The following is a 24,170-nucleotide window of genomic DNA, read 5'->3' as shown; positions in this document are numbered from 1 at the left end:
CTCATATGTTCAGGTTGTAAATTAGATTTAGACTTGAATGTAACTCGAGTTTCAAATTGTAATGTACAAATTGGAGCGGTGGAGGGTCCACACGAGACGGAGTTCCGAGGCGGGCACGAGCAACACAAGGTGGTCAAAGAGAGAAGCTTGGAGAAGCTGTTGACCCTAGGTTGACCAGTCGATCTTCTCATTGGCTTGAGAAGATCGTAGTAGGGCCATGACTAAGTCACAAATAGATTAATTAATTGCTTGTGTATGTGATGCATATTTAATAAGTAGTTAATTAATTAGTGCCTTACGATTAAATTAGATCTAAGTCGTGCACATGATGCACCCTTGCGATTAGATTAGATCTAAGTCGTGCACAAGATGCATCCTTTTTCGATTAGATTAGATCTCAATCAACTCAACTCTAATGTCTAACCGTGCCGTGATACCTATCACTACCTCGATCACATGTATTGTTGAATCTGCCAAAGCAGAGCAATACATATTATCTTGGTAGGGTACGGAAGGACAATCTTGGTCCCGCCTATCAACGCATGGGTGAATACAAACTCAATTAGATTGAGTATTCCTAGTTACTCGGTTGGATCGAGTCAACTATAGGCATTCTTCCAATAGTTGGAATGGTAGGACAAAATCACGTTTATATTAACTCTCGGGCGTATTAGCCAAAGGTAACTCGAGTTTTAATATAAATATGGATCTTGATCCTATAAACAAGAGTTGCATAGAGATGTAATTGGTAATCGTTACCTACCGATCATACTAAGCCTTGGGCGAATTAGCCAAAGCTAACTCAAGGGTTAGTATGATGTGGATCTTGTCCCACAAGAATTATAGTATTTAGTGGGAGCATCATTTAGTTAAAGGCCTAATTAAATGATTTTAAAAGAATATGATATTTATTTCTGCAAATTTTCTGTTGTAGATAACCATGACGTCGAACACGAATTCCTTCTCCCTGCGATCTGTCCTTGAGAATGACAAGCTCAACGGAGCGAATTTCCTGGACTGGTACAGGAACTTGAGAATAGTTCTCACCTAGGAACGTAAACTGTACGTTCTGGAGCAGCCCATTCCGGAGGCTCCTCCTGCCAATGCCCCGCAAACAGACAAAGATGCTTACAAGAAGCATCAAGACGACGCATTAGATGTGTCCTGTCTAATGCTCGCGACCATGAACTCTGAGCTTCAGAAGCCACACGAGTTGATGGGCGCTTACGATATGGTTGAGCATCTTCGCCAACTATATCAGGGACAAGCGAGGCATGAGAGATTTGAGATCTTTAAGGCACTGTTTCAGTGCAAGATGTCAGACGGGGCTCCCGTAGGTCCTTATGTACTCAAGATGATTGGGTACATAGAGAACCTACAAAGACTGGGGTTCCCACTTGGCTAAGAGCTGCCCACTAACTTAATCTTACAATCCTTGCCGGATAGCTATAGTCAATTCGTCTAAACTATAACATGAACGAGATTGACAAGCCACTGCCCGAGCTCCTTAGTATGTTACGAACTGCTGAGGTTAACCTTAATAAGGTTAAGCCCATTCTGATGGTCCAGAAGCACAAGGACAAAAGCAAGCCCAAAGGCAAGGGAAAGTCTCAAGCCAAGGGCAAAGGCAAGGCACTGAAGCCTAAAGGAGGGGTCGCCAAGAATGGTACCTGCGTCCACTGCGGTCTGACCAAGCACTGGAAGAGGAACTGCAAGGTATACTTGGAGGATCATAAGAAGAAGCGAAGTGAGACTTCCACTTCAGGTATATATGTTATAGAAGTCAATCTATCTATTTCTACTTCATGGGTATTAGATACTGGATGTGCTTCTCACATTTGTACTGATGTGCAGGCGCTGAGAAATAGCAGGGCATTGACAAAGGGCGAGGTGGACCTACGAGTAGGCAATGGAGCACGGGTTGCTGCTGTTGCTGTAGGGACTTACTGTTTATCTCTGCCCTCTGGGCTTGTACTAGAGTTAGTCGATTGTTGTTATGTGCCTGCATTAACTAAGAACATTATATCAGTTTCTTGTTTGGACAAGAAAGGTTTCTCGTTTACTATAAAGAACAAATGTTGTTCCGTCTACTTAAACGATATGTTCTATTGTAGTGCACATCTGATAAACGGAGTCTATATTCTAGACCTTGAAAGCCCTATCTATAACGTAAATACCAAGAGGTTCAAGTCTAATGACTTGAACCAAACCTACCTTTGGCACTGTCGCTTAGGTCATATAAATGACAAGCGTTTATCCCAACTCCATAAGGATGGTTTGTTGGACTCATTTGATTTTGAATCATATGAGATATGCGAGTCATGCCTACGAGGCAAGTGACCAAGACTCCCTTTAGTGGACACAGCGAGAGAGCAACTGATTTATTAGGACTCATACATAGTGATGTATGTGGCCCTTTAAATGTTGCTGCTAGAGGCGGTTATAGGTACTTCATCACATTTACTGATGATTTCAGTAGATATGGTTATGTGTACTTGATGACACATAAGTCTGATTCCTTTGAAAAGTTCAAAGAATTCAAGAATGAAGTATTAAGATACTTCGATCCGATCGAGGTGGAGAATACCTTAGCCATGAGTTCCGTGACTATCTAGTTGAGTGTGGGATTCTATCCCAACTCACTCCTCCAGGAACACCACAGTGGAATGGTGTATCCGAATGGAGGAATCGTACCTTATTAGATATGGTACAATCTATGATGAGTCACACAGATCTTCCGACATATCTATGGGGATATGCTCTAGACACGGCAGCTTTCATACTCAACCGAGTTCCATCAAAGGCCGTGATAAAGACACCATATAGGATATGGACTGGGAGAGATGCCCAGGTGTCTTTCATGAGGATTTGGGGTTGTGAGGCTTACGTACGACGTCAAGTCTCAGACAAATTAGGACCCAAATCTGACAAGTACTATTTCATTGGATATCCGAAGGAAACTAAGGAATATTACTTCTGTAACGCCCGCCCTCCCTGCTACCCTAAGGGACGGGGCTACGATACTCTACGTATAAATTTTTCTTTTTAAAACAGCGGAAGACTTAAAATAATTTTCATAGTTTTAATAAAAAAAACTTTTCTTTTAAATTTCTTTTGAACTACACTATCACATGGAATCAAAATCATAACATCAAATCTAGTAGAATCATAATGTCAAGCCACACATGTTTAGGTATCACAAGTCATAAAATACCAATGCATAGTTCTTTAAAGAAACTTTAAGCAGGTTCTTATTTATTTGGTTGCCTAGCCACTGCCACACACATCTTCATTGCCCCTCCTGCTGCTCCTCTAACTCATCCAGCTTTTTCCTTTATCTGTGGTACAAGGAAAGTAAGCTATAAGCACTCATGGCTCAGTAAGTTCCTTTCCTACTCACTAAAATCAACAATCAGCACATAATCAAGAATGCATCAACAAGTCATAATCTCAACTAATCATGGCATAACATAGCATTCTATTCAAGCATATCATGCATCATAATATAATCACAACTAGTCATAGCATATCAAGCATCACCATGGCCTAAACATATACATAGTGCATTGCATAAAACATAGCTAGACATGGCATAACAAACAAGTATTATGGTATATCAAAGCATGGCCGAAACATGTATATCAAAGCATCATTCCATGGCCGAAACATGTACATCAAGGCATCATCATATCTATGGCCGAAATCTATATATCAAGCATCAACAATTCCATGGCCGAACATGTCTATAAGGCATAGCATGAACATAACATAATCATACCTTATCATGGCATATCATAATCAAGAGCATAACATGAAACATAGCATAATCATAAGGTGTATGCAATATGATTTTGGAAAACATGTATCCGAAAAAACATGTGTATGTCTCATGATCTTTAAAACCATTTTCTTTTACATATATACTTGAAAATAATCTCAACATAAGAGGGGATCCTGGCTATGTACCACTTACATATTGCGCGCAACCTTGTAGGTCCAAGGTAGCAAGTCTTGAACCCTACGAGGCAAACATACTAGGCCCTTAGTCCCAGGGGCACTTAGGAGCCCATCCCTAACGAGGTCCTTAGTCCCCGGGGCGCTTATGGAGCCCACCCTTGGTACAAGCCACTCACACATAAAGTAAAGTACATGTCATACATATCATGTATCATAAAAGCATGCATCACTTAGGCACACATCATAAAAGTATGCATCACTTATGCATACATCATGTCATAAAAGTATGCATCACTTAGGCATACATCATATCATAAAGGTATGTATCACTTAGGCATACATCATATCATAAAGGTATGCATCACTTAGGCATACATCATGTCATAAAGGTATGCATCACTTAGGCATACATCATATCATAAAGGTATGCATCACTTAGGCATACATCATGTCATAACAATATGCATCACTTAGGCATAGATCATAAAAACATGCATATCTAAAGCATAAAGCATATCATCAAGCATGCATATTTTATCCACATAGCTTATCATAAAAGCATGCATATTTTATCCACATAGCTTATCATAAAAGCATGCATATTTTAAGCACTCAACATAGCATTAAAGCATGCATAATTTAACCACATATCATAACATAAGCATGCATATTTTTAGCACAAAGCACATCATATCATAAAAGCATGCATATCATATCGTAAGTCAAAAATCACAAGCATACATATTAAGCATAAGGGTGTATCTTGTGATTATCCTATCATAGGAAACATGATATCATATTTATCTTGGTTTTAAGCTTCCTAAATCCATGTGGCCGAAACCCTTTAGGGCTCAATTTAGGTTAAACACAACATCCAAGCATGTGGCACCTAAATTATCATCATAACATTTTCATAGGAAGCATTCTAAACATGATTAACTTAGTTTCTAAGTTCCTCAAGTCCCTAATTTCATATGGCCAAAACCTTAAGGTGTAAAACAAGGTTCCATATGACATAAAAGCATGGACAACTTTAAATCATATTTATAACATTTTTACCAAGGAACAAGGTAAACACATTTGACACATTTGAATTAGTTCCTAAGTTCTTCAAGCCCTTAACATATGTCATGGCCGAAATTTAACAAGTTCTCATTAGGGCTTCAAACAAGCATACAAGCATGTGAACTTGGACTAACATTATGTATAAATTCATACAAGGCATCATACAATAGTTATGGCCGAAACATACCCTAGCATCATTTTAGGTCATAAAACAACATATAGCAATTGAACCTTGGCTTTCTACTTATCATATTTCATGTAGAGTGACATGAGCATATTTAATTTAAGTCCTAGGGTTTCTAGGGCATCTATTGCTTCATGACCGAAGCATTCAAGGGTTCATTTAGGTCATGGAAAAATTATACAAGCATGTGAAATAATCAACACATTATCCTATTTTCATAATAAGTACTTTTAACACATTTGGTTTCATTTCTAAGGCCTCTAGGTCTTTTAAACCCTATTTGGCCGATACTCACAGAATATGAACTTGCTTCAAATAGCCTAAAAGCATGAGAATTTATACAAGTTTCATAGCATGTATAAGGACAAGCATAATGAGTATACATATGAATTGTGTCTTAGGCTTTCTAGGTTTCTTTTCCTCTTTTTCACTTATTTTTTTTTTCTCGTGGCTGAAACCAACCATTCCTTAGCTTGGTTTTTAAGTGGCCTAAAGCATGAAAAACCTAAGTAAGTTTCATGGCAAAAGTTACTAAGAAACATGTATACAAATTGGTTCATGAATAAGCTAGGACCCCTTGTGGTCGTACATGTTATATGTCATGCAACTAATTTTTCTACACCCTAATTAAGCATGAGGGCATTAACCAACTTTCATATCTAAATAGAACAGAGGTCTTGAGCATATTAAAATTTTGTTTAAGCTTTTCTAAGCCATCCATCTCATCATGGCCGAAAAACCCTAAGAAGGAGTTCATGAAATTCTAGCAATATTCAAGCATACTAATCCTTTAAGACCTTTGTATTCTATCACATGAGCATGGTTATTTAAATTTCAAGGTCTTCCTAACCCTAAACCCTTTCTTGACCGAATCATATGAGTGGGTTTTCTCTTAGTTTCAAATATCTTCTAAGGAAGGAAAACTAATACATGATCCTTAATATTTCATAGGGAGAACCTTGTACTAGTTGGGTAAAACAATAGATTTTCCCTAGCTTCTTAAGAATATTTTTGGGAGAAATTCTGGGGTTCAGTACTCCTCTGATCAAGCATCATATAGGTATAAAAGTATGAAGAAGAACCCCTTTACATAGCATAGAAAAATCCATCATGTAGTGAAGACTAGTTTAAACACCATTAGATTTTGAAAGCTCTTCTTGGCCGAATTTTCTCAAACTTGTTTCTAGGTTTTAAGATCTTCTTAAAATCCAAAAAGCACATAAAAGCCTTGTACCACAGGTGAGGGGAAATCTTACATCCTTTTCGCTTGTGGATCTAAGGTATGGTGAAGAAGAATAGCCTCTTCTTCTAGTTCCTTTCCCTTGATTCCCTTGCTAAGTCCTCCTTGTATCTTAGGTTTTCTTAGGAGAAAACCTTGGCTTGGGGCCGAAAATGGAGGAGAGGGGAACTGAGGTTTCGGTGAGGGAGAGGAGAGAATGAGAAAAATGAGAGAAAATAGAATTTTCCCTTTACATATTCTCTTTTATGTTAAGGGGGAAGAGGTAGCAAACTTAGTTTTTGCTTTCCTTCTCCCTTAGCCTTTTTTTTTCTATTTTATTTTTATTTTTATTTATTTATTTATCCTCATCATTCATGGTGAAATAAGGGGGAATGAATCCCCTTAATTCCTCTTTAAACATTTCGGCAAAAATCAAAGAGGAAGAGGGAGAGGAAGGGAGGAAGGCAAGTTGCCTTTCTCTTGCTCTTTTCTTGTTTCTTTTTGGCTAGCTTTTACTCTCATCTTTATCATAAGTTTCCCTCCTTTGCTATCAACATATTATTCCTATCCCAACTGGTTATTACCCATTAATTCTATGAAATATAATATAAGAGGTTCAAGGTTCAATCCTTGACCTCTCCCTATTTTTATTTCTTTTTATTTCCTTTTTGGTTCAACTCACCTCCAATTATTTTTCTAAGGCAAAATCCTACATTCATATATTTATCTTACAAACTTAGTGGGTATTACAGTACCCCGTACCTCATAAAAAGTTCATCCTCGAACTTTAAAATAGCTCCGGGTGCTTTTGTTTCATATCGTCCTCGCGCTCCCAGGTGGCTTCTTCGAATCGTTGATTCCGCCATAATACCTTTACTAAGGGTATTTCTTTGTTCCTTAATCTCTTGATTTCTCGGTCCAGAATCTGGATGGGTTTACTTTCGTAACTCAGGTCTTCCTGCACCTGTAACGACTAAGGCTCAATCACTTGATTTGTGCTGGGAGTACATTTCTTGAGCATCGATACATGGAACACATTGTGAATGGCTGCCATGTCTGGAGGTAGTTCTAGTCTGTATGCGACTTGGCCCACTCTCTCTAAAATCCGGTACGGTCCTACATATCGTGGGCTTAACTTGCTCCTCTTTCCGAACCTCATTATCCCTTTCATGGGGGTTACTTTAAGGAATACCAAGTCTCGGATGTTGAATTCTAGCGGCCTACGCCGTTTATCGGTGTAATTCTTCTGCCGACTCTGAGCAGTTTCTATTCGTTGACGGATCTTTTGTATAGCTCGGGTGGTGTCATCAATAAGTTCCATTCGGAACCCCATTTCCTTCTTTTCACCACTTTCATACCAACATATAGGAGATCTACACTTTCTCCCATATAGAGCTTCGTAAGGTGCCATTCCAATAGTAGCTTGGTAGCTATTATTGTAGGCGAATTCTGCCAGGTATAAATATCGGCACCAGGTCCCCTTGAAGTCCAGGGCACAAGCTCTTAACATATCTTCCAATATTTGATTTACTCTTTCAGTCTGCCCATCAGTCTGTGGGTGGAAGGCTGTGCTAAACAACAACTTCGTGCGGAGGGCCTTCTGAACGCACTCCCAAAAGTGCGAGACAAAATGTCCGTCTCTATCAGAAATAATGGTCTTAGGGATACCATGTAATCTGACGATTTCCTTAACATATAGTTGAGCTAGTTGTTCAGTTGAATAAGTCATCTTGATCGCCAAAAAGTGTGCAGACTTCGTCAGTCTGTCCACGATCACCCATATAGCATCATACCCGTTTGTCGTCTTGGGTAAACCTGAAATGAAATCCATGGAGATTTCTTCCCATTTCCATTCTGGAATTTGGACAGGTTGTAATAATCCGCCGGGTCTCTGGTGTTCAGCTTTTAGCCTTTGGCACGTCAGACAAGTACTGAGGTACTGAGCCACTTCTCTTTTCATACCGGACCACCAAAATTTCTTTTTCAGGTCCTGGTACATCTTAGTGGAACCCGGGTGCATGGCATAAGGCGTTGTATGGGCTTCTTCCAGTATCTTCTTTCGCAACTCTGGATCCTCTGGAACACATAATCGATTCCTGAGGTATAATATTCCATCGTCTGCGATACGGAACCCGTCATTCTTTCCTTCTGCGGTCTCTTGTTTAATTCTTTGAAGGCTCGGGTCCCTGGTTTGCTTCTCTAACATGTTCTCGAATAACGTCGGTGTTATGGTGAGGGTAGAGAGTCGTCCGGACATGGTTTCAACTAATGGATATGAAACATATTTCAGTTTCTTGATGGATTCCCTTATTAGTTCACTTTCAGCACTGAATAAAATTCTAGCATACTAACTGAAATTGGATATCTGACCTGTGACGATAGTAGAGGTGTTCGCCACGTCATCCTGAGCGAGGGAATAGACTCTGGCATTGGTCATAGTGGCAGGGGCCTCCAATCTTCCATGGCTGATTGAAGTCCCTTCTATGGCAGCTTGCATCTGGTGAAGCTGTGCGGGGGCACTCCTGTTCTGGAAGTTCTGCGAAGGTAGTGCCTGAGACTGAGTAGGGCAATTTCTCGCCAAATGACCTTCCCCTCCGCAGTTGTAGCACTTTTTGGTGCTCAGAAGACATACTCCAGAATGCATCTTCCCACATGTGGCACACTGAGGGTACTTGGTCTGTTTATTGGCTGGACCACCTTTTGTTTTATTCCACTGTTTCCTCTTTCCACCTGAGTTTCCTTTCCAGTCAGTTCTGGTACTGTGCGATTTTTGTCCTCTGGTCAGTGCTTGGTTCTTGCCCTTATTCATTGCTTCCTGATAGTGCTCGGTAATCAGGGCGCTGCTGACCAGCTCTTCTGCAGTCTGCGGTCTATTAACTCCGCCGGCTACGTTCAGAGCTATCTCGGGTCGGAGCATCTTTAACATCAACCGGACCCTTTCTTTTTCAGTACGGACCAGTTCTGGGCACAATCGAGCTAAGCGGTTGAACCTCTTGACGGCTTCATTGACTGACATATCACCTTGCCGGAACTCAGTGAACTCGTCATAGTGCTTGTTGGTCACTTGCATATGGAAAAATTCCTCGAAGAACTCTGTTTCAAAATCTGTCCACTGCATTTGGTTTACTTGCCTTTTCGCCTTTACTCTGTCCCACCACATCTGGGCATCTCTGGTAAGACAAAACGACGCGCATTTGACCTTCTCGTGTTCAGGCCAATCCAGTAGTTCCATTATGTTCTCCACGGTTTTGAGCCAGGCTTGCGTATCCCATGGTTCACAGTTTCCCGAGAATGCTTCCGGCTTAAGCCTTTGCCACTGAAGTAGATAGGCCTCTTGCCGGACCATCGGAATAGGGGCTGCCGGGGGCACTGGTGCGGCTGTAGGTACCACAGGTAGTGGATTCACCGGTAGGGTAACTGGGTTGCCTTGCTGACCCATTAAGGTAGTGATCAGCTGTTGTTGTTCTGCGATCTGATGCTGGAGGTCTGGGACTACCTGCGTCAGATCTGGTGGAGTCACTGTTCCTCCGGTTCGGGCATTGCGTGTCCTAACCATGTTTATCTAAAAGAAATAGACTAGTGTAAGTGGTTATCGATTTTAGCCAATCTAACGTACTGGCTTGTTTCTATCTATTTGTTATGGTATTATCCCTAACCTACCAATATGTAATCCTAAACCAATTTATAACTAAAAGCATAGAATAAAGCATCAAACATAAGTAAGTAAAACATGAACTAAAGCATAAACAACATAAGGAAAAATAAGGAATAGAATGACAGACAATATGACATAAGGAAATGAAGCATAAGCAATGTAGTAAAGAAAATAAAGCATGGGCAATATAACATGAAACTAAACATACGCATGTAACAAGAAAATTAAACATAAGCATATAACAAGTAAATTAAGCATAAACATTCTTACTTGGAGCGGCAGGTAAGAGGCTTGATGTGTGTGTAGTGAGCTGGCAATAAACTTTGGCTCTGATACCAACCTGTAACGCCCGCCCTCCCTGCTACCCTAAGGGACGGGGCTACGATACTCTACGTATAAATTTTTCTTTTTAAAACAGCGGAAGACTTAAAATAATTTTCATAGTTTTAATAAAAAAAACTTTTCTTTTAAATTTCTTTTGAACTACACTATCACATGGCATCAAAATCATAACATCAAATCTAGTAGAATCATAATGTCAAGCCACACATGTTTAGGTATCACAAGTCATAAAATACCAATGCATAGTTCTTTAAAGAAACTTTAAGCAGGTTCTTATTTATTTGGTTGCCTAGCCACTGCCACACACATCTTCATTGCCCCTCCTGCTGCTCCTCTAACTCATCCAGCTTTTTCCTTTATCTGTGGTACAAGGAAAGTAAGCTATGAGCACTCATGGCTCAGTAAGTTCCTTTCCTACTCACTAAAACCAACAATCAGCACATAATCAAGAATGCATCAACAAGTCATAATCTCAACTAATCATGGCATAACATAGCATTCTATTCAAGCATATCATGCATCATAATATAATCACAACTAGTCATAGCATATCAAGCATCACCATGGCCGAAACATATACATAGTGCATTGCATAAAACATAGCTAGACATGGCATAACAAACAAGTATTATGGTATATCAAAGCATGGCCGAAACATGTATATCAAAGCATCATTCCATGGCCGAAACATGTACATCAAGGCATCATCATATCTATGGCCGAAATCTATATATCAAGCATCAACAATTCCATGGCCGAACATGTCTATAAGGCATAGCATGAACATAACATAATCATACCTTATCATGGCATATCATAATCAAGAGCATAACATGAAACATAGCATAATCATAAGGTGTATGCAATATGATTTTGGAAAACATGTGTATGTCTCATGATCTTTAAAACCATTTTCTTTTACATATATACTTGAAAATAATCTCAACATAAGGGGGGATCCCGGCTATGTACCACTTATATATTGAGCGCAACCTTGTAGGTCCAAGGTAGCAAGTCTTGAACCCTACGAGGCAAACATACTAGGCCCTTATTCCTAGGGGCACTTAGGAGCCCATCCCTAACGAGGTCCTTAGTCCCCGGGGCGCTTATGGAGCCCACCCTTGGTACAAGGCACTCACACATAAAGTAAAGTACATGTCATACATATCATGTATCATAAAAGCATGCATTACTTAGGCACACATCATAAAAGTATGCATCACTTAGGCATACATCATGTCATAAAAGTATGCATCTCTTAGGCATACATCATATCATAAAGGTATGCATCACTTAGGCATACACCATATCATAAAGGTATGCATCACTTAGGCATACATCATGTCATAAAGGTATGCATCACTTAGGCATACATCATATCATAAAGGTATGCATCACTTAGGCATACAACATGTCATAACAATATGCATCACTTAGGCATAGATCATAAAAACATGCATATCTTAAGCATAAAGCATATCATCAAGCATGCATATTTTATCCACATAGCTTATCATAAAAGCATGCATATTTTATCCACATAGCTTATCATAAAAGCATGCATATTTTAAGCACTCAACATAGCATTAAAGCATGCATAATTTAACCACATATCATAACATAAGCATGCATATTTTTAGCACAAAGCACATCATATCATAAAAGCATGCATATCATATCATAAGTCAAAAATCACAAGCATACATATTATGCATAAGGGTGTATCTTGTGATTATCCTATCATAGGAAACATGATATCATATTTATCTTGGTTTTAAGCTTCCTAAACCCTTGTGGTCGAAACCCTTTAGGGCTCAATTTAGGTTAAACACAACATCCAAGCATGTGGCACCTAAATTATCATCATAACATTTTCATAGGAAGCATTATAAACATGATTAACTTAGTTTCTAAGTTCCTCAAGTCCCTAATTTCATATGGTCGAAACCTTAAGGTGTAAACCAAGGTTCCATATGACATAAAAGCATGGACAACTTTAAATCATATTTATAACATTTTTACCAAGGAACAAGGTAAACACATTTGACACATTTGAATTAGTTCCTAAGTTCTTCAAGCCCTTAACATATGTCATGGCCGAAATTTAACAAGTTCTCATTAGGGCTTCAAACAAGCATACAAGCATGTGAACTTGGACTAACATTATGTATAAATTCATACAAGGCATCATACAATAGTTATGGCCGAAACATACCCTAGCATCATTTTAGGTCATAAAACAACATATAGCAATTGAACCTTGGCTTTCTACTTATCATATTTCATGTAGAGTGACATGAGCATATTTAATTTAAGTCCTAGGGTTTCTAGGGCATCTATTCCTTCATGACCGAAGCATTCAAGGGTTCATTTAGGTCATGGAAAAATTATACAAGCATGTGAAACAATCAACACATTATCCTATTTTCATAATAAGTACTTTTAACACATTTGGTTTCATTTCTAAGGCCTCTAGGTCTTTTAAACCCTATTTGGCCGAAACTCACAGAATATGAACTTGCTTCAAATAGCCTAAAAGCATGAGAATTTATACAAGTTTCATAGCATGTATAAGGACAAGCATAATGAGTATACATATGAATTGTGTCTTAGGCTTTCTAGGTTTCTTTTCCTCTTTTTCTCTTATTTTTTTTTTCTCGTGGCCGAAACCTACCATTCCTTAGCTAGGTTTTTAAGTGGCCTAAAGCATGAAAAACCTAAGTAAGTTTCATGGCAAAAGTTACTAAGAAACATGTATACAAATTGGTTCATGAATAAGCTAGGACCCCTTGTGGTCGTACATGTTATATGTCATGCAACTAATTTTTCTACACCCTAATTAAGCATGAGGGCATTAACCAACTTTCATATCTAAATAGCACAGAGGTCTTGAGCATATTAAAATTTTTTTTAAGCTTTTCTAAGCCATCCATCTCATCATGGCCGAAAAACCCTAAAAAGGAGTTCATGAAATTCTAGCAATATTCAAGCATACTAATCCTTTAAGACCTTTGTATTCTATCACATGAGCATGGTTATTTAAATTTCAAGGTCTTCCTAACCCTAAACCCTTTCTTGACCGAATCATATGAGTGGGTTTTCTCTTAGTTTCAAATATCTTCTAAGGAAGGAAAACTAATACATGATCCTTAATATTTCATAGGGAGAACCTTGTACTAGTTGGGTAAAACAATAGATTTTCCCTTGCCTCTTAAGAATATTTTTGGCCGAAATTCTAGGGTTCAGTACTCCTATGATCAAGCATCATATAGGTATAAAAGTATGAAGAAGAACCCCTTTACATAGCATAGAAAAATCCATCATGTAGTGAAGACTAGTTTAAACACCATTAGATTTTGAAAGCTCTTCTTGGCCGAATTTTCTCAAACTTGTTTCTAGGTTTTAAAATATTCTTAAAATCCAAAAAGCACATAAAAGCCTTGTACCACAGGTGAGGGAAAAGATTACATCCTTTTCGCTTGTGGATCTAAGGTATGGTGAAGAAGAAGTAGCCTCTTCTTCTAGTTCCTTTCCCTTGATTCCCTTGCTAAGTCCTCCTTGTATCTTAGGTTTTCTTAGGAGAAAACCTTGGCTTGGGGCCGAAAATGGAGGAGAGGGGAACTGAGGTTTCAGTGAGGGAGAGGAGAGAATGAGAAAAATGAGAGAAAATAGAATTTTCCCTTTACATATTCTCTTTTATGTTTTGGGGGAAGAGGTAGCAAACTTAGTTTTTGCTTTCCTTCTCCCTTAGCCTTTTTTTTCTATTTTATTTTTATTTTTATTTATTTATTTATCCTCATCATTCATGGTGAAATAAGGGGGAATGAATCCCCTTAATTCCTCTTTAAACATTTTGGCAAAAATCAAAGAGGAAGAGGGAGAGGAAGGGAGGAAGGCAAGTTGCCTTTCTCTTGCTCTTTTCTTGTTTCTTTTTGGCTAGCTTTTACTCTCATCTTTATCATAAGTTTCCCTCCTTTGCTATCAACATATTATTCCTATTCCAACTGGTTATTACCCATTAATTCTATGAAATATAATATAAGAGGTTCAAGGTTCAATCCTTGACCTCTCCCTATTTTTATTTCTTTTTATTTCCTTTTTGGTTCAACTCACCTCCAATTATTTTTCTTAGGCAAAATCCTGCATTCATATATTTATCTTACAAACTTAGTGGGTATTACAGTACCCCGTACCTCATAAAAAGTTCATCCTCGAACTTTAAAATAGCTCCGGGTGCTTTTGTTTCATATCGTCCTCGCGCTCCCAGGTGGCTTCTTCGAATCGTTGATTCCGCCACAATGCCTTTACTAAGGGTATTTCTTTGTTCCTTAATCTCTTGATTTCTCGGTCCAGAATCTGGATGGGTTTACTTTCGTAACTCAGGTCTTCCTGCACCTGTACCGACTGAGGCTCAATCACTTGATTTGTGCTGGGAGTACATTTCTTGAGCATTGATACATGGAACACATTGTGAATGGATGCCTTGTCTGGAGGTAGTTCTAGTCTGTATGCGACTTGGCCCACTCTCTCTAAAATCCGGTACGGTCCTACATATCGTGGGCTTAACTTGCTCCTCTTTTCGAACCTCATTATCCCTTTCATGGGGGATACTTTAAGGAATACCAAGTCTCCGATGTTGAATTCTAGTGGCCTACGCCGTTTATCGGCGTAATTCTTCTGCCGACTCTGAGCAGTTTCTATTCGTTGACGGATTTTTGTATAGTTCGGGTGGTGTCATCAATAAGTTCCGTTTGGAACCCCATTTCCTTCTTTTCACCACTTTCATGCCAACATATAGGAGATCTACACTTCCTCCCATATAAAGCTTCATAAGGTGCCATTCCAATAGTAGCTTGGTAGCTATTATTGTAAGCGAATTCTGCCAGGTATAAATATCGGCACCAGCTCCCCTTGAAGTCTATGGCACAAGCTCTTAACATATCTTCCAATATCTGATTACTCTTTCAGTCTGCCCATCAGTTTGTGGGTGGAAGGCTGTGCTAAACAACAACTTCGTGCCGAGGGCCTTCTGAACGCACTCCCAAAAGTGCGAGACAAAACGTCCGTCTCTATCAGAAATAATGGTCTTAGGGATACCATGTAATCTGACGATTTCCTTAACATATAGTTGAGCTAGTTGTTCAGTTGAATAAGTCATCTTGATCGCCAAAAAGTGTGCAGACTTCGTCAGTCTGTCCACGATCACCCATATAGCATCATACCCGTTTGTTGTCTTGGGTAAACCTGAAATGAAATCCATGGAGATTTCTTCCCATTTCCATTCTGGAATTTGGACAGGTTGTAATAATCCGCCGGGTCTCTGGTGTTCAGCTTTTACCCTTTGGCACGTCAGACAAGTACTGACGTACTGAGCCACTTCTCTTTTCATACCGGACCACCAAAATTTCTTTTTCAGGTCCTGGTACATCTTAGTGGAACCCGGGTGCATGGCATAAGGCGTTGTATGGGCTTCTTCCAGTATCTTCTTTCGCAACTCTGGATCCTCTGGAATACATAATCGATCCCTGAGGTATAATATTCCATCGTCTGCGATACGGAACCCGTCATTCTTTCCTTCTGCGGTCTCTTGTTTAATTCTTTGAAGGCTCGGGTCCCTGGTTTGCTTCTCTAACATGTTCTCGAATAACGTCGGTGTTATGGTGAGGGTAGAGAGTCGTCCGGACATGGTTTAAACTAATGGATATGAAACATGTTTCAGTTTCTCGATGGATTCCCTTATTAGTTTGCTTTCAGCACTGAATAAAATTCTAGCATACTAACTGAAATTAGATATTTGACCTGTGACGATAGTAGAGGTGTTCGGCACGTCATCCTGAGCGAGGGAATAGACTCTGGCATTGGTCATAGTGGGAGGGGCCTCCAATCTTCCTTGGCTGATTGAAGTCCCTTCTATGGCAGCTTGCATCTGGTGAAGCTGTGCGGGGGCACTCCTGTTCTGGAAGTTCTGCGAAGGTAGTGCCTGAGACTGAGTAGGGCAATTTCTCGCCAAATGACCTTCCCCTCCGCAGTTGTAGCACTTTTTGGTGCTCAGAAGACATACTCCAGAATGCATCTTCCCACATGTGGCACACTGAGGGTACTTGGTCTGTTTATTGGCTGGACCACCTTTTGTTTTATTCCACTATTTCCTCTTTCCACCTGAGTTTCCTTTCCAGTCAGTTCTGGTACTGTGCGATTTTTGTCCTCCGGTCAGTGCTTGGTTCTTGCCCTTATTCATTGCTTCCTGATAGTGCTCAGTAATCAGGGCGCTGCTGACCAGCTCTTCTGCAGTCTGCGGTCTATTAACTCCGCCGGCTACGTTCAGAGCTATCTCGGGTCGGAGCATCTTTAACATCAACCGGACCCTTTCTTTTTCAGTACGGACCAGTTCTGGGCACAATCGAGCTAAGCGGTTGAACCTCTTGACGGCTTCATTGACTGACATATCACCTTGCCGGAACTCAGTGAACTCGTCATAGTGCTTGTTGGTCACTTGCATATGGAAAAATTCCTCGAAGAACTCTGTTTCAAAATCAGTCCACTGCATTTGGTTTACTTGCCTTTTCACCTTTACTCTGTCCCTCCACATCCGGGCATCTCCGTTAAGACAGAACGACGCGCATTTGACCTTCTCGTGTTCAGGCCAATCCAGTAGTTCCATTATGTTCTCCACGGTTTTGAGCCAGGCTTGCGCATCCCATGGTTCACAGTTTCCCGAGAATGCTTCCGGCTTAAGCCTTTGCCACTGATGTAGATAGGCCTCTTGTTGGACCATCGGTGTAGGGGCTGCCGGGGGCACTGGTGCGGCTGTAGGTACCACAGGTAGTGGATTCACCGGTGGGGTAACTAGGTTGCCTTGCTGACCCATTAAGGTAGTGATCAGCTGTTGTTGTTCCGCGATCTGATGCTGGAGGTCTGCGACTACCTGCGTCAGATCTGGTGGAGTCATTGTTCCTCCGGTTCGGTTATTGCGTGTCCTAACCATGTTTATCTAAAAGAAATAGACTAGTGTAAGTGGTTATCGATTTTAGCCAATCTAACGTACTGGCTTGTTTCTATCTATTTGTTATGGTATTATCCCTAACTTACCAATATGTAATCCTAAACCAATTTATAACTAAAAGCATAGAATAAAGCATCAAACATAAGTAAGTAAAACATGAACTAAAGCATAAACAACATAAGGAAAAATAAGGAATAGAATGACAGACAATATGACATAAGGATCATGCTTTAAACAACATCCAACATAAATCTTTAACTAAGTTCATATCATAACATAATGAGATCCATGAGCATAGGTTTCTTTCTTTTATTTTTATTTTTAAGCATTCTAACCTCACGGAAATTTCGTAAGCGACTTGTACCACAGGTGAGGGGATACTTACATCCTTGTGTTTGATTTCCTTAGGGAAGTACTCTTGATTGTGGAGCCTTCCTAAAGAGGAGTCCTCCTTTGTTTTTGGGTTTCGGCAATGGAGGTGGGGAGAAGGTTTGGTCACGGTGAAGAGAAGGAGGGAGAAGGAAAAGGAGAAAATGAAATCTCTTCTTTAATTTCCCCTTTTATTCTTCATGAGAGGAGGTAGGGAAAATGCACTTTTCCTTCTCCTTTCTTTTACTCCTCCTTTAATGAAAAGAGAAAGCAAGAATCCTCTTTTCTTTTGAGAGGAAGAAGGCTACTCTAACTTCTCCTTCTAAATGAAAGAAGCTCTTTTCTTACTCTTAACTATATTGTCACTTTTCTCTCTAACAATAACTTCTCTTGGTTTATTGGTTAACACATACATGTATCTAGTAAGAGATCCGAGGTTCAAACCTTGGTCATCTCTTTTTAGTTCTATTTTTATTATTTTTTGCAAATTTACACATAAGGCCTATTTTTATTCATGATAAAAAAAAATTATCTAAAATCTTGCAAAGTACCCTATGGGTGTTACATTCGGGACCAGCTATCTCGGGTCTAGTTAGGGATGCGCGAATAGCAAGTACAGTTGTCGGGCCCATCAGCAGCATGATTATTATTTTTATCAATTATGAAAATAGTTTTTAAAACTACACAAATCAGTTTTAGATTTATTTTATTCACATGCATATTCGAGTTTTGTGAGTTAGATAGCGCTTACTAGGAAATTTTACTTATAGTTGCATTTCCTCTTACTGCAGATAAAGGAAAGGAAAAGTTATAACAAAGGAAGGTGACAAAGAGGTGTGGATGGATGTGTGATGCTTGGACTATAGAAGCCTTGGGACCTAGCATAAGAATTTATTAATAAAGAGTTGAGTAGAATGTATTAGATGAGTCATTTAGTCTTCCACTGCTAGTTAATTGTATGTTTTCAGTTCTCCGAGAGTTTTAGGAATTACTATCAACATGTGAACAAGGATAGTTAAGTAAAGTTAGTAGTCCAGTAGCGCTCCGCCCTCACAGTCCAGTAGTGAGGAGGGTGGGGTGTTACATTTGTGGACCTGAGGTGCAGCCGAAAAAGAAGCAAGATAGATGTGGCGACTAGATCCGATTGCTGTGGCTAAAGATGGCAGCAACTAGGGTTGGTAGCACATAGAGGACAGTGACGGAAAAGGCCATAATAGTTGGAAAATTAATTTTCATATTTATTTTTTTATTTTCTGTGATGTGTGTGTGCATAGTTTAAAATTCCTCACCTTAAATAACTAAGTGGGAGAGGATTAGTAAATAAATTCCACGGTCTCCGTTACTGGTTTGTAAGTGATGCAACAAACTTGCGTGTTGGCTCTGAGTGCCTCCCTCCCCATCGGATGAGTTTGTTTGTAGATCACTAGATCAAACTTCCTTTATGGATGGTTATAGGAAATTATTTAGGAGCATGTGATCTTCTTCATCTGAAGGGGAACAATCCTATTTAATGGACTAAGTATCAAATAATGGTATACACTTAGGCACAATTAATAGTATCCTCCCGATCGGAGTCACTGCTATAATTTGTACGACCGAAGGAAAAACCAACTATTAATTTTATTTGTCATAAAGTTAGGTTGACAAGAATAAAATTAATGGGTAAAACCTCCTCTTACAAATGTTTGATTTTGTATATGTCCATACTATCGTGGCATGCAAAATTCACGGTGTTTTGAGGTGTTGGTAAATTTAAATAGTATTATTTGAGGAATCAATATTGTTTTAAATTTAGAGTCTTGACCAAAGTTTGTTTTATGATTCTTAGGATGACTTTCAACCCACTGGCCATTATATTGAAAGCGAACAAACTTACTGGTCCCAATTATATAGATTGGAAAAGAAACTTGGACATTGTCCTAACTACTGAAAGCTATAAGTTTGTACTATTGGAGGTCTGCCTAAATGTGCCTAATAGTGATTCTAGTCAAGAGGAGATTGAGGCTCATAAGAAATGGGTAAAGGTAGATGAGATGACGCGGTGTTATATTTTGGCTTCAATGTCAAATGTGCTGCAACATCAGCATCAGGATTTACCAACTGCTTATGACATGATGAACAATCTTAAAGAACTCTTCGGATATCAGAATCGGGCTGCTAGGCAAGAGGCAATGAGAAAGTTAATGACAGCCACCATGTCAGAGGGGACACCCATAAGGGATCACATCCTCAAGATGATGCCTTATCTGAATGAAATAAAGATTCTTGGAGTTGAAATCGATGGGGAAACCCAGGTCGATATTATTCTCCAGACGCTACCTAGAGGTTTTGAGCAGTTCCGCCTGAACTATAACATGAACAAAAGGGCTTATATGTTGGCGGAACTTCTGACAGAACTTTAGATAACAGAAGGACTATTTCGTCATAATTCTCAAATTCACTTTGCTGAAAATGTTTCAACTTCTAAGTCGAAAGGCAAGAAGAAGAAGAAACAGGCTGGCTCAGCAAAGAAGGTGAAAAGATCTCTAGGTACTGGACCAAAAGCTGGAGTGAATAAGCCGAAATGCAAGTGCTTCATCTGCAAGCAGGCAGGACATTGGAAGGCGGACTGTCCTCGTAGGAAAGAGAACAATAAAGGTATATCTTATTCTCTAGTAGTTGAAACATGTTTAGCGGTGTTATCTACTAGCACCTGGTGTGTAGATACAGGATCCACTAATCATGTATGCAATACATTGCAGGGGTTCCAGGAAACCCGTCGACTATATGAAGGAGAGATAACTGTCTACATAGGCAATGCTAAAAAGGTGGCGGTTGTTGGGAGATGTCTACTTATCATTCGATAGGAATAAAAATTTGATTTTGAGAAATTGTCTTTAGAAAGAATTTAATTTCAGTTTCTAAATTGTTTGTGGATGGATATTCTGTTTCTTTTGATGATAAAGTAGTTATCAAGAAGAATAGGGTTATTATCTATTCTGGTACATTAGTAGGAAATTTGTATACTCTAAATCCAATTTCTCCCACAAAGCAACAAATGTAAATTAATAACACATCTTCTAATTCTAATAAGAGAAAGGAACCTTCGGTGAGAACCAAACATATCTTTGGCATCTAAGACTTGGTCATATAAACTTAAGTAGGATTCGAAGGCTAATAGCCGATGGACTCTTGGGTTCATTAGTGCTGGAAAACTTTCCAACTTACGAATCTTGCTTGGAAGGTAAAATGACCAAGAGACCTTTTAAGGCCAAGGGGTATAGAGCCAAAGATGCGTTAGAACTGGTTCATTCTGATTTGTGTGGTCCTATGTCTATCCAGGCAAGAGGTGGTTACGATTATTTTGTCTCTTTTATAGACGATTATTCGAGATACGGATACATTTACTTGATGCGCCGCATGTCTGAATGCTTTGATAAGTTCAAAGAGTACAAGGCTAATGTAGAGAAACGTCATGGTAAAAGTATCAAGACACAACGGTCTGATCGTGGTGGCGAAAACCTCTTTGGAGAGTTTAGGAATTACTTATTAGAGGTTGGAATTCAATCCCAATTGTCTACACCTGGTACACTCCAACAGAACGGTGTGGAAGAATGAAGGAATAGGACTCTTATGGAAATGGTTTGATCGATGATGAGTTATTCTGAATTACCAAATTCGTTTTGGGGATATGCTCTGGAAACGACAACGCACATTCTAAACTTGATACCTTCTAAATCAGTACCTTCTACTCCCATAGAATTGTGGAATGGGCATAAGCCTAGTCTAAGACACATTCGGATTTGGGGTAGTCCAACACACGTGCTGAAGGGAGACACTGACAAGTTGGAATCACGAACAGAAGTTTGTTTGTTTGTAGGATATCCGAAAGGAATGAAAGGTGATTTGTTTTATAATCCTAAATATTAGAAGATCATTGTTAGCACCAATGCTCAATTTTTAGAGAAATTTAATACAATCGACCACAAGCCCATGAGTAAAATTGTTCTAGAAGAAATAAGAGAGGACACGCCTAACTTAGTACCAACAGTACAAGATGAAATATCACAAGAAACTACAACACGTATCACAAATGATACACAACCACAGACAGTGTCTCATCGTAGTGGGAGGGTTATGAGGCAACTTGAAAGATTCATGTTTTTGGAAGAGTCTTTAGACTTGATCCTTGGTAAACATGAACCTGATCCCCAGACATATGATGAAGCATTCCATGATAAAGATGTAATATCTTGTCAAAAAGCGATGATTCCTGAAATAGAATCTATGTATTCTAATAAAGTCTGGGAGCTTGTGGAACCACCAAATGGTGTAAAAGCTGTTGGATACAAGTGGATTTATAAAAGGAAAAGAGGGACAGATGGGAAGGTGGAAACCTTCAAAGCAAGGCTTGTTGCGAAAGGGTACACTTAAAAAGAGGGAATCGATTACGAGGAAACTTTTTCGCCACTAGCCATGATTAAGTCTATCCGGATACTCTTATCTATTACCACTCATATGGATTATGAGGTTTGGAAAATGGATGTCAAGATAACTTTCCTTAACGGAAGTCTTGAAGAAAACATCCATATGAAGCAACTAGAGGGGTTCATTGAAAAAGGCAAAGAGCATCTAGTGTGTAAGCTAAATCGGTCTATTTATGGATTGAAGCAAGATTCAAGGTCTTGGAACATCTGGTTTAATGAAGTAATCCAGTCATATGGATTTATTCAGTGTCCTGATGAGTCTTGTGTATATAAGAAATGTGATGAAAATGTGGTGGTATTTCACATACTATACGTAGATGACATTTTGTTAGTTGGAAACAATATCAAAGTGTTGTCAGAAGTAAGGGTATGGTTATCCAAACAATTCGATATGAAGGACTTAGGAGAATACGCACATATTCTTGGGATCAAAATAATAAGGGATTGCAAGAAAAGGATGTTGTGCTTGTCACAAGCTTCATATATCGATACAATCCTTGCTCATTTTAGCATGCAAGACTCCAAGAAAGGTTTTCTACCTTTTAGACATGGAGTAGATTTATCTAAAGAGATTTCTCCGAATATATCAAAGGAGATAGAGGACATGAAGGCAGTTCCTTATGCTTCGGCTGTCGGAAGCCTAATGTATGCAATGTCATGCACGATACCAGATATTTGTTTTGCCGTGGGCATGGTATGCAGATATCAAAGTAACCCTGGACAAGGACATTGGACTGCTATAAAGCATATATTAAAGTACCTTAGAATGACTAGAGATTATATGCTAGTTTACCAAGCAGATGATTTGCTCCCTGTGGGTTACACGAATTCTGACTTCCAATCAAATAGGGACAATAGTAAGTCTACATCAGGCTATGTGTTTACTTTAGGAGGTGGAGCCATTGCATGGAGGAGTGTTAAACAGAAATGTGTTTTTCACTCAACCATGGAAGCTGAGTATGTGGCAGCCTCTGAGGTTGATAAATAAGTTGTGTGGCTCAGGAACTTCCTAATGGACTTAGATGTGATTCCTAGTTTGCCCAAAATCATCACAATTTATTGTGATAATAGTGGTGCAGTAGCAAACTCGAAGGAACCACGAGCCCATAAGACAAGTAAACATATAAAGCGCAAGTACCACCTGATACAAGACATCGTAAAGCGAGAAGAAGTTGTTGTCACCAAGATTGCATCAGCGGATAACCTGGCATATCCTTTCACTAAGGCCCTTCCGGCGAAAGCTTTCGATCGGCATGTTAAAGGAATGGGAATCAGATGTATGGCAACTTTTATGACAGCATAGTCTTTTAATATAAGTGGGAGATTGTTAGAGTGTATACTAAAAGTCTAGCCTTTTGTAAACATTTTATTTTGAAATAAAGAATCACATTGGTCAAATGTCCACATTTATATGCTAAGTGTAGTTGTTCAATTAATTTATATTGTAGATAACATGGTTTGTGATGTCACACACAGAAGATCATGTTATCAATTCCTTATAAATTATAAACAGTAGCTCACGACTAAGATGGAAAGGAACAAACCATTGGAGTAGTTGTAGTGTAATTTGATATTAGTTTATCTTAACTATAAAATTACACTAGTAGACTCTGAGTGTATTGAGTTGGACCATTTAAGGTATGTTCTTTTTTATACTGACTGAATAAAAGAACAAGACCTTTGTTATTATGGAAGTGTGTGCTCTTAATCCAGATATAATAACAAACACATATATCTAGTATTTATTTTTTTGACTTATCAATAGGTGAGATTTAGTTCGATAAATCAAGAGGATTGATAAGTTGGGGAATGATATTATTTATAGTGTGTGTTGTTGATTATAGAAGGAAACTATGTCCTTGTAATCTAGGTTGATGATGTCCCCAAGAGGAGCTCTTAAGGATTGTCAT

The sequence above is a fragment of the Zingiber officinale genome, chromosome 1A (genome assembly GCF_018446385.1).
Source record: "Zingiber officinale cultivar Zhangliang chromosome 1A, Zo_v1.1, whole genome shotgun sequence".
Classification (NCBI taxonomy): Eukaryota; Viridiplantae; Streptophyta; class Magnoliopsida; order Zingiberales; family Zingiberaceae; genus Zingiber; species Zingiber officinale.
Note: the sequence above shows the minus strand (reverse complement) of the source record.